We start from the raw sequence: 10,355 nt of genomic DNA, 5'->3' as shown, positions 1-10,355 counted from the left end.
TTGTGGCGCTGTTGTGTGGCAGCCTTATGAGAGCCTATTGAGTTGCGCTCATGCCTTCTGTGTCTTTTGTATACCCGCTCTGTGGTATGGATTCTGATTGGGCCTGAATTTCCCCACCCCCGGGATCAATAAATGTTCAATCAACCAATCAATCAATCAATCAATCAATCAATCAATCAATCATTTAGTCAATGTTGGCATGGTGTGATTGTGAGCACTCTGAATCTAGCAATCCAAGTTCAAGTCTTGGTGGAACTTCCAATTTGTAGTCATTTACATGAAACAATTGGAAATTCCAATTCAGTACTTTGTGGACAGCCCTATGAGTGTGTCAGCCCTGCCTCCACTACTTCTGTCAATTTCGTAAAATGGGGACCTTAGTTAGTGCATTGTGCTAAGAAAAATTATGCTCCTCCGTCTGTCACTGCCAGGGTTCTATGGTGTAATGGTGAGCACTCTGGACTCTGAATCCAGTGATCCGAGTTCAAGTCTCGGTGGGACCTCAAATAATTTGTCATTTAGCTGGGAAAAATTTGCAAAATGGTGATAGCTTGTGTGCTGCCCCATGAAATTGTATGCTTCCCTACACCTGAGGGTTCCATGAGCGCTCTACACTCTGAATCCAGTGATCAAAGTTTTAGTCCCGGTTGGACCTCAAATCTTTGGTCATATACATATACGTCGTATGCAAAGGTTTGGGCGCCCCAATCAATTTCAACATTTTCTTTATAAATCCTTGGCTGTTCGCATCAGCAATTTCAGTTAAATATATCATATAGCAGACAGACACAGTGATATTTGAGAAGTGAAATGAAGTTTATTGGAGTTAACGATTTGTCAAGAAGAATGGTCCAATATTCCTTCAACCAGAATCCACACTCTCATTGGAAGCTTTCGGAAGTGTTTAGAGCAGTGGTTCCTTGTTGGAGGTACCGAATCCCACCAGTTTCATATGCGCAATCACCGAACCCCTCGTTAGTGAAAAAATGTTATATATTTTTTTCAAATTCAAGACATAGATGTTTTTTACTGGCACACAAAATGAGCCGTGCATGAACATCACCTTGTTCAAAGAATAAAACCAACATAATGCATGAATTCACGTCAAATGACATACCAGCAAATCAGTGTGACTTCTGCTGTTGCCTTTACGAGATCAGTTCAGATATGCGTTATCACAAATTGATAAATCAGGTGTGTTCGGACCTCCCCAGTAGAGGCTCTGCTGAACCTCTGAGACCGACTCACCGAACCCCTAGTTTGACCGATTAAAGGTTCAGGACCCCTGGTTTATAGGCTGTTATTTCTGCAAAAGGAGGATCTACTAAATATTGATGTCATTTTTCTCTTGGGGTGCCCAAATGTATGCACCTGCCTACTTTTGTTGAAATAATGATTCCACACTGTCTGCAAATCCTATAAACTTCATTTCACTCAAATATCACTGTTTACCACCGCCGCCATCCACCGTGCTTGGATTCGGGCCATCTGATTGGTTCCTTTCGGTTCGTTTCTTGGTTCGGTTCAAATCCGGGTTATGGCATAATTAAATTACCTTGTTGAATTTGTCTGCTGGTCACTTTTGCTAAACAGCCTTCCTTTGGACAATGACAGTTTTCCACACAAGTTTACAGTCAATACAGTGTTGTAGGGCGAGTGGCGCAATGGGTAACACATGATGGCAGATTTAAGTGATGTTTTATGTATGATGAGAAACAAAATAGCAGACGGAAGAGACCCAAGGTCAATTAACTCAAGCCGTTTCATTGCAATTGATAGCCCATATGACATGCACCTCAGATTAAATGGGGCTAGTTCAGGGGTCGTCAACCCACGGCTCCAGAGCCTCATGCAGCTCTTTAGCACAATCCTAGCTGCTCCCTGTAGCTCTTGCAAAAATGCGTGAAAATGGAAAAAGCTGTTTTTTTTATATATATGTTTTTAGATGGTAATCATGACACAAACATTCTTATTCTGTAGAAAATGTATGTAGTTGTGAATATATTAAAAATACTGAATTTTAGAATGGCGCAAAATTGCGACACAGCACAGGCGAGTTGTAAACAAACAGGTGTTTGAGTGACGGGCCATGGATTCTAAAGGCAAAAAGAGAAAGATTGCTGATAAGAACAGAGGGTTTAAGAAAGAATGGACTCAACTATTTGCTTTCATTACCAATGCTGAAGGATTGCCTGAATGTTGGATTTGCAATGAGAAGTTGTCAAATATAACAAAAAGAGCAATTTGGAGTGACATTTTCAGCTAAAGCATGCTAAATTTGCTGCCGATCACCCAGTTGGAACTGAGAGGAAAGGTGCAATTTGAGGAACGAAAAAACAGTTTCAAGAAATAGATTGCATCTCCAAACTCTACGACTGCTGCAAGTTTTGTTGCAGCCCAGGAGATAATAAAGCGCGGAAAACCATTCACCGATGGCCGATGAAGGACTCATTCGTTAAAATATCAGTGCCTATTTTCGGACTTCAAAAACAAAACCAAGATCATTCCAAAAATTAAAGACCTGCCTCTCTCAGCAAAATCAGTGAACGAAATGGTAATTCGAATGGCAAACAATATTACCGATCAGCAAATCATGGATTCTGGATTATCGATATGGCTTTCTTCCACCGGGAACGGTCCATGGCCATCTCGTGGTTGATGCCGAGTGCCTTCATGTCGGCTGCCACGGTCGTCTGCCAGGTCTTTTTAGGTCGGCCACTGGGTCTTGTTCCCTCTACGTTATACGACATAACTTTCTTCACCCAGTCGTTCTCGTCCTTCCTCACTACATGTCCGTACCATCGCAGTCTGCCTCTCCTCATCTCATCCACTATGGCCTCCACTCCCATCTTCTTTCTCAGCTCTGCACTGGTCTTTTCCTCCCTCATTGACACACCACACATCCATCTGATCATCCTCATTTCTGATCTGTTTAGTTTGTCTTTGTGTTCTGTTTTCAGGACCCATGCCTCACTTCCGTACGTCATACCACTTCTGACGCAGGCTGAGTACACTTGGCCTCTCATCTTCAGGGATGGGGCCTTAGATCTTAAGAAGGGCATGAGTTCATGATACTCATGTATCAAGGACATCAATTCAGCTCCAGCTTTCTCAATTGCCTGTGATGAGTTGTGTGACATGACGGATATCGAACAGACAGCTCTGGTATGCAGGGACGTGAACTCTAATGGGCCGCAAGAAGAAATTTATACCACTAAAAGGCCAAAAACGGGGGGAGGACATCTGCGAGGCTGTGCTGCAGTGTTTAAATGACAGCGATACACACTGGCAACCTGATTTCAGACGCTACAGACGGCACACCGAGTTTGAGAGGGTCGCAAAAGTTTGTGACTTTACGACAGAAAGCATTGGATCGAAATTTGCTTGCATTCCATTGCATAGTGCACCAAGAGGCGTTGTGTGCGTAAACATTCCCACCAGAGTGTATGGAGGTAATGAACCTTGTCATCCAAATTGTGAAGAAAATAATCGCAAAAGCATTAAACCACCATCAGTTCCGTGAATTGCTAGATGAAGTTGAGAGGGAATATGCCGATCTCCTGCTGCACAACAAAGTCTGGCGGCTATCCAGGGGCAACGTTTTGCGTCGCTTTGTATTTGTAGCCTACTTAATTATTTTAATAGTAGGCATACAGGTCGTGTATTGACAGTCTATATTATCTTATAAAAGGTTTTTAGATTTTTGCCGCTCTAGACAGGTATGGTTTTTTTTTATGTGTGGGGGGGGGACAACATGGCTTTTTGAACATTTTGGGTTGCCGACCCTTGGCCTAACACGTGAAAGATCCCCAGTTCGAGACTGGGTGGAAACAGCTTCCTCTACTATTTCTTGTCATTGCTGGTTCCTATGCAAAGTCCATGACACATTGAAACGATTTTGCGCTGCAATTATGTTGTGGTACCTGATTTGAGACTGGGTGAAAACTGGCTTCTTTCACTCACTTTAGATGGAACCATGCTGACTCTGATACATTCCATTTGGTAGTTCTTAGCTCTGTCTAAATTCATATCACGTGTCACGCAAATGCAGCCTGTAAATGATGCGCCAGCTGTGTTTCAAAGTAGGCCTGATTCGATAGTTGAACCCAATACCTCTCGCACCCTTAGCGAGAATCATTCCCCTCGACCAACGAGCCCCGTATCAAATTAGCTGATGCCGTTACATTCCGATTGGTAGCTAATATGACATGGACCTGAGTACTGCATTTCGGTGATCAATGAATTTTGATAAATATCATAGCCAGTTTGCGCGTATCCTTTCAGGGTCATAATTGTATGTCTACCGCCGCCTCGTGGAAGCCAGGCCTAAAAAAAGATAGGAATGCCTGAGGGAGTTTCACCAAGATGAATTAGGAAAAACTTTATGAAATAAAGTTGATATTAAAATATAGGTGGACGTAATGTCTGGAAGCTTGTGTTTAACAGAAGGCTGTTTGGCAACAGTGAACAACGGACACATTCAGCAAGGTAATCTAATTACGCCATGACCCAGATTCGTTCCGGGGATGCTGTTTTAGGGTCTTTTCCTTAGGATCTTCAGCCAGGACACCCAGGCTGTCAGGGTTTTCCAGATTATCTTGATCGTATGATTATGTTGGCAGACCATGAAAGAATGTTGATGTTAAAATGTTGGTGGAATTATCTAACTGCGCAGATCCGATAATCCCAAAGATTTTGGGTGAGACAAAATTGAAACAACGTTTTTCTTTGTTGACAGTGTCACTTCTTTTGTGGCTTACCTCTTCTGGGTTTCACATCTAAAGTATCGTATTATATTACCTTGCGGCTTATACCACACCGTACATACGATACCATGTCGCCCATACAACTCATGCATGAGATGTGGTGGCTGAGATATTCAGGCGATGTGTTGCTACCCCATTGTTCTCTCCACTCATCATTTCATATCACATCCTCGCCAGATTTTCATTATCTTCACATCCAAAGTATCTTGGCACAACGTACATAATGTGATGTGTCAACACAAGTTGTCCACGACGAGGTGGCCGAGAGTTCAAGGCGATGGATTGATAATCCGCTGTGCTCTGCACACATGGATTCCCATCCTCGTCGAAGGGTGGTTTTAAATCTGTAATCTGTCTTGTATTTGACTCAACATAGTAATGTTCGTACACTTTGGCGGCTCGGTGGTACACTGGTTAGCACGTCCGCTTCACAGTTTGGAAAGTGCAGGTTTGATTCCACCAACGGCTGTTGGATGTTGTTGATGATGTCTGTTCATGGGTCAGGAAAACTAAGATGTGGAGTAACGGTTGGTTCTTTATTGGCAAGATCTTGGGTTGTTTAATGGCGGTCAATGCAAATGGCACTTCAGCAGATGTAACAACACCCCCCATCTCCAGGTCAGAAGGTTTTATACTGTCCGGAAAAGGTGGGAAAGCTTCACCTGACCATTTGATATCTACGTGTATTGGAGAGTCACTGCCCTGTGTGTGTGTGTGTTTGTTCCATCAGCACAGGGCGTGTGATGCGTCAGTGCAGTAGTGTTGGAGTCGTAGTGCCTGTAGTTTGTGCATGCTGCATGCTGCCTCTGCTTGCCACTTTTCTGCTTTCAGCTACCGCCACCGGCTAGCCCTCTGTTTCCGGGAGTGAAAAGAGGAGCGGAGTGTATAAGCCTCCTCAACCGGTACACAGCCTCTCCATTGCCAAGACTTGCACACGCCTCCTCGTGGCCACACACGGCAACTGGCACCTCGTGGTCCCAGGCTAAGTTGTGCAGGATCTCGGAGCAGCAGTGGGCCCCAGAGATGTGGCATGTAGGCCCACCGGTGTGTGGACACGCCCTACTGCCCATCAACCACTGTGGGTAAACAGCTCCAGCTATAGCTAAATAGTGAAGACCTCAACGGTGGACCAGGCGGAGGATGATGGCTGACCTAAGGGGTGGCGTCACAACAGCTGGGAAGGCGGATGAAGGCTGCAGCAGAAGAGGGTCACCAGTCGTCTTGGTCTCCTTGCCACTGGACCCCGATCTGTCAAGGACAGTGTGGTGACTGTCGGTGCACCAGTCTCCTCACTCTAAACAAAGTCACGCACAGGCGTCTTTTTCAGGGAATCCACCTTACATCCCGGATTAAAGTCCTTTGGCGACCAGTAAGTGGCAACGGGGTCAGGATTGTGAAGTCTGGAAGCCCCTAGTCACAAGCTGGCACATCAGGCGGTGGATGTTAGATGATCGTTGGGCTCTTGGACCGAGGCAGAAAGAGCTCTTTGGTAGCTGCATACACGACTGAGCAGCCCTTTTTAGGATCCACTCTGCTCACCCCTGAGGGGGAAGGGGCTAGAAAAGGTGCCCTAAACATAGCCTCACGACTGGATTACCGCGTTCAGAGCGATCACCAATATGCGGTTGAAAACACAGAAACATGAATTTTAGAGCATGTGTAACACCTATATCGCTTTGGACAGTGCTTACAGTAATTTAGATCATGGACCAATTCTAAGTTCGGCTATATTTGCAGTGGTGATAGAGTGAGCAGAATAAATGACCACAGACCAAAGTTTGAATTGAACTGCCGGCTTATTTTAGAAGAGAAAAATAGAGAAAAATAGTTGACATACAATTTACAACAATAGACATACAATTCACATTTAAACTCAACGTTAGTTGAAGAAAATAAGTTTCCTTTCAGTAAACCTTTCAGTTTAAATGATTTCAATTAAAACCCGGGTTGTTTTATTAATTCTAAGGTTCAATCGGTTTAGTTACCTCACTTTGTGTTGTTTGAATAATATTCAATACAAGTAAGTAATTCGAAACAATAATAAATCTAATTTGAGTTAAGTAAAGCCACTTTTAAATTCCCTCGACTTCACTGGTTTTGTTCACACCAATCAATATTTCAATAACACCATTTCAGCATCATCGTACATATAGTTCACAAAAAAATTAAAGTGACAAAATGTACAAAACTCAAAACAATTCAGCAAAAGACTGAACGACTTTCGTTATCCAAATGTCTCTATATCCCTTCAGTTTGTTTCTCTTGCTTTGTTCCTGAAGAGTCAATCAATCCTTTCCGAAATCCACCTCGGTGTAGCAGTGGGGAAAAAAATATGGATAGATCCTACCAGGTTCGATGAACCTCGTCCAGCAAGTGCTCTCCGCTCCTGCGTGAGAAAAAATTCAAAGGCCTCTTTGGTGGCTCGCCATCTTGCGACTCGCACAAGAAATCAGCTTCGTTATTAGTTCAGAGGTTTCCGAACCAACTCTCGTGAATCCAGTCCTGTTCCGCACTTAGTGCATCACCAAGGTGAAAAAAAAGTTTGGAAACAGAAAAATAGGTCCATCAAATACAAAAAACTTCATACAATACTGTGTCACGTTCCCTCTCTCTCTTTAGTTTAACGGACTTACTCCCGTATCACCTTCGTCATCCTCTCTCCAAAAAAAACAAAAACGGCGGGAAAAGGAAAAAAGTAGAGTTCGCATTTCTGGTCACATGGGTTTTTTCCTACGTCATCATGTCCCTTCAAAATAAAAGTGAATGTTCACACTTTTGTCATTTTATCAACTACAAAACGTTAATAAAATAATAAATTTGTATTGTTTTAATATTTTACATGCTTTTAATCTGTGTTGGTCTGTTTAGAAGATATTTACAATGTACTTTCTTTTGACTGTTTTTATTAACAGGCTCTTATTTTACAAGGCTATGTTTAACAGGCTCTTATTTTACAAGGCTATGTTAATCTGGGTTACACCCTCCCTGCCTAAATCTATGCAAGTCCCTTTGCATAACGCATAGTTTAGAGTACTTTGATCTCATGGTTCTCCTCATGGTTCTCGATGTAATTTGTTACAGATTCGCTTAAGCTCTGGAACAACGATTGAACCAGGCTCACAAGAGGGGTTCCTAACTGAGGGTAGGTTAACCTTTTGGGTTTCGTTCTCTCTCGAGAAGATCTTCTGACAACTTGGTCAGATTCTGGGACAATTTCTTCATTGTCATCTGTCACAGTTTCAGTGTCATTTACTTGAGGTCTTCTTGTCTCCTCATGGTCAGTCTGGTTTAGATCCGGGGGATTTCCCTTTTCACTCAAGTGAGTACTGAGGTGATCTTTCCAGTTCCGGCAATATTTCAGTTTCAATGGAATCCTTTGGAGCATTATCAGACAACATCAAAAGCTCTGGAATTACATCATCATCTGGTTCATTCTGTTCATCAGTAAGATTGGAATGTGGTCTGGGAAGAACTACTTTATATTCCTCAAGTGACCTCGAGATCTCCCGTGGAGGACCCGAAGAGTAGTATAAAGGGTAGTTATCCTCTTCCTCAGAGTTGTAGTCAGGTTCAGGTTCTTCAGAGTCTGGTATTGGATGTTGTCGTGTGATTGGTCGACGGGGCTTCTCTGGGACGGCAGGAGAATTTGCAGGGACAGATGGCAGAAATCCGCATGGCAACAAAAGGTCTCTGTGCAGGGTCCTAGTAGGACCATTTTGATGTTCTGGTCTTACTATATACACAGGTAAGTTGTCCTTTTGACTCACAACCACATGGACCGTGGACTCCCATCTATCAGCCAACTTGTGTTTCCCCCTTATTCGGACATTCCTCACAAGCACACGATCACCAACAGTTAAGGCAGATTCAGTTACATGTTTGTCATATCTGCTTTTGTTTCGTTCAGCAACTTTAGCAGCATTTGTGATAGCCAGTTGGTAACTCTCTTGGAGGTGAGATTTGAGAGCTTTGACATACTGTGAATGAGATTGTCCCCGACGTTGGTTCCGAGGAAGATTGAAGGCAAGGTCTATTGGCAGTCGAGGTTGTCTTCCAAACATTAATTCGTACGGTGTAAACCCTGTGCTATCGTGTCTGGTACAGTTATACGCATGCACGAGTGGTTTTACAAAGTCATGCCAATGCCTCTTGTCTTCATCTTTGAGTGTACCTAACATGTTCAGTAAGGTACGATTGAATCGTTCTACAGGGTTTCCCCTGGGATGATAGGGTGAAGTCCTAACTTTTTGTATTCCAGCCAAGTTACACAGTTCTTTGATAGTTTTTGATTCAAAGTCCGCTCCTTGGTCACTATGCAACTTCTCAGGAAAACCATAGTGGATGAAGAAGTTTTCCCACAGGGCCTTCGCTACAGTTCGAGCTTTTTGGTTAGGCGTTGGAGTTGCAACAGCGTACTTTGTAAAGAAGTCTGTGATTACAAGGACATCTTTTGTAGAACTGCGGTCTGGTTCGATCGACAAAAAGTCAATACATACTAATTCCAGGGGTCTGGTAACTTGTATGTTTACCAAGGGTGCGGCCTTCTCTGGCAATGTTTTCCGGCAGACGCACCTCTGACAACTTTTAATCTTTTGCTCTATGCCTGCAGCCATTTTGGGCCAGAAGAATCTGGCTCTGATGAGGTCAAGGGTACGGTCAAACCCAAGATGGCCCATGTCGTCATGGAGACTTTTCAATGTCATGGGTCTGAGGCTTTCAGGAAGGACAAGTTGATACTGGGTTTCACCAAGTTTCCTCTTCCGATACAAAACATCATTCTGCAGCTCAAGTTTGTTTAGTTCACGCAGAAAGATGGAAAGTTGTGGAAGTTCTTTCCGTAGCATAGGAGAAGATGTTTCACCCGTTTCAAGCTGGTGTATGATTTCATTGATAGCAGGATCATTTCTTTGACTTTGTCTTAACTCCTCTTCCGAGATGCTTGGAATTACGGGGAGAATGTCACACTGGTGGAAGCTGTCAGGAACAGCATCAGCGGACATGGACAAAGACGTTACAAGTGGATATGTAAGAGCATCGTGGTCTGAGTTGAGAGATTGGAGGACTAGGTGTTTGTCACAGATTGCCCTCACTGCATGAGGAGGAACATCAGTGAAAGGATCGGCACCAGGTAAGTGATGTTGGACAAACTGGCGAATTCTCTCTTGTTCTTTTAGGGAAACACGGTCATTTATTGGCTCTGGGTGTGGACGGCGTGATAATCCGTCTGCATGAGCATTTTGATTTCCTGCTCTGTACCGGAGGTTGAACTCGAAGGTAGAGAGGGCAGACAACCAGCGATAACTCGTTGCATCTAACTTAGCGGTGGTCAAAATGTAAGTTAGAGGGTTGCTGTCAGTTATTACAGTGAAAGGACTGCCATAAAGGTAATCACAAAACTTTTCCGTGACAGCCCACTTGAGGGCAAGAAACTCAAGTTTGTGAGCGGGGTAACGGCTTTCACTTTGTGATAGTCCTCTGCTCGCGTATGCAATTACACGCATCTCTCCACCCTGCTCTTGATAAAGGGCTGCCCCCAGCCCGATCGTACTTGCATCTGTATGTAATACATACGGCAACCTGGGGTTGGCA

The 10,355-nt window shown here is 43.7% G+C and overlaps 1 non-coding gene across 1 annotated transcript; it reads left to right on the top strand.

The window, feature by feature from the left end:
• Positions 1 to 431: 431 nt before the first annotated feature.
• On the top strand, positions 432 to 503 carry trnaq-cug (transfer RNA glutamine (anticodon CUG)). The gene has a single exon. It is a non-coding gene; the product is annotated as a tRNA-Gln (tRNA).
• The last annotated feature ends 9,852 nt before the right edge of the window (positions 504 to 10,355 follow it).

The sequence above is a fragment of the Syngnathus typhle genome, unplaced genomic scaffold, assembly GCF_033458585.1.
Source record: "Syngnathus typhle isolate RoL2023-S1 ecotype Sweden unplaced genomic scaffold, RoL_Styp_1.0 HiC_scaffold_27, whole genome shotgun sequence".
In the NCBI taxonomy this organism is placed as follows: domain Eukaryota; kingdom Metazoa; phylum Chordata; class Actinopteri; order Syngnathiformes; family Syngnathidae; genus Syngnathus; species Syngnathus typhle.
Note: the sequence above shows the minus strand (reverse complement) of the source record. Positions and strands in the feature narration are given on the sequence as shown.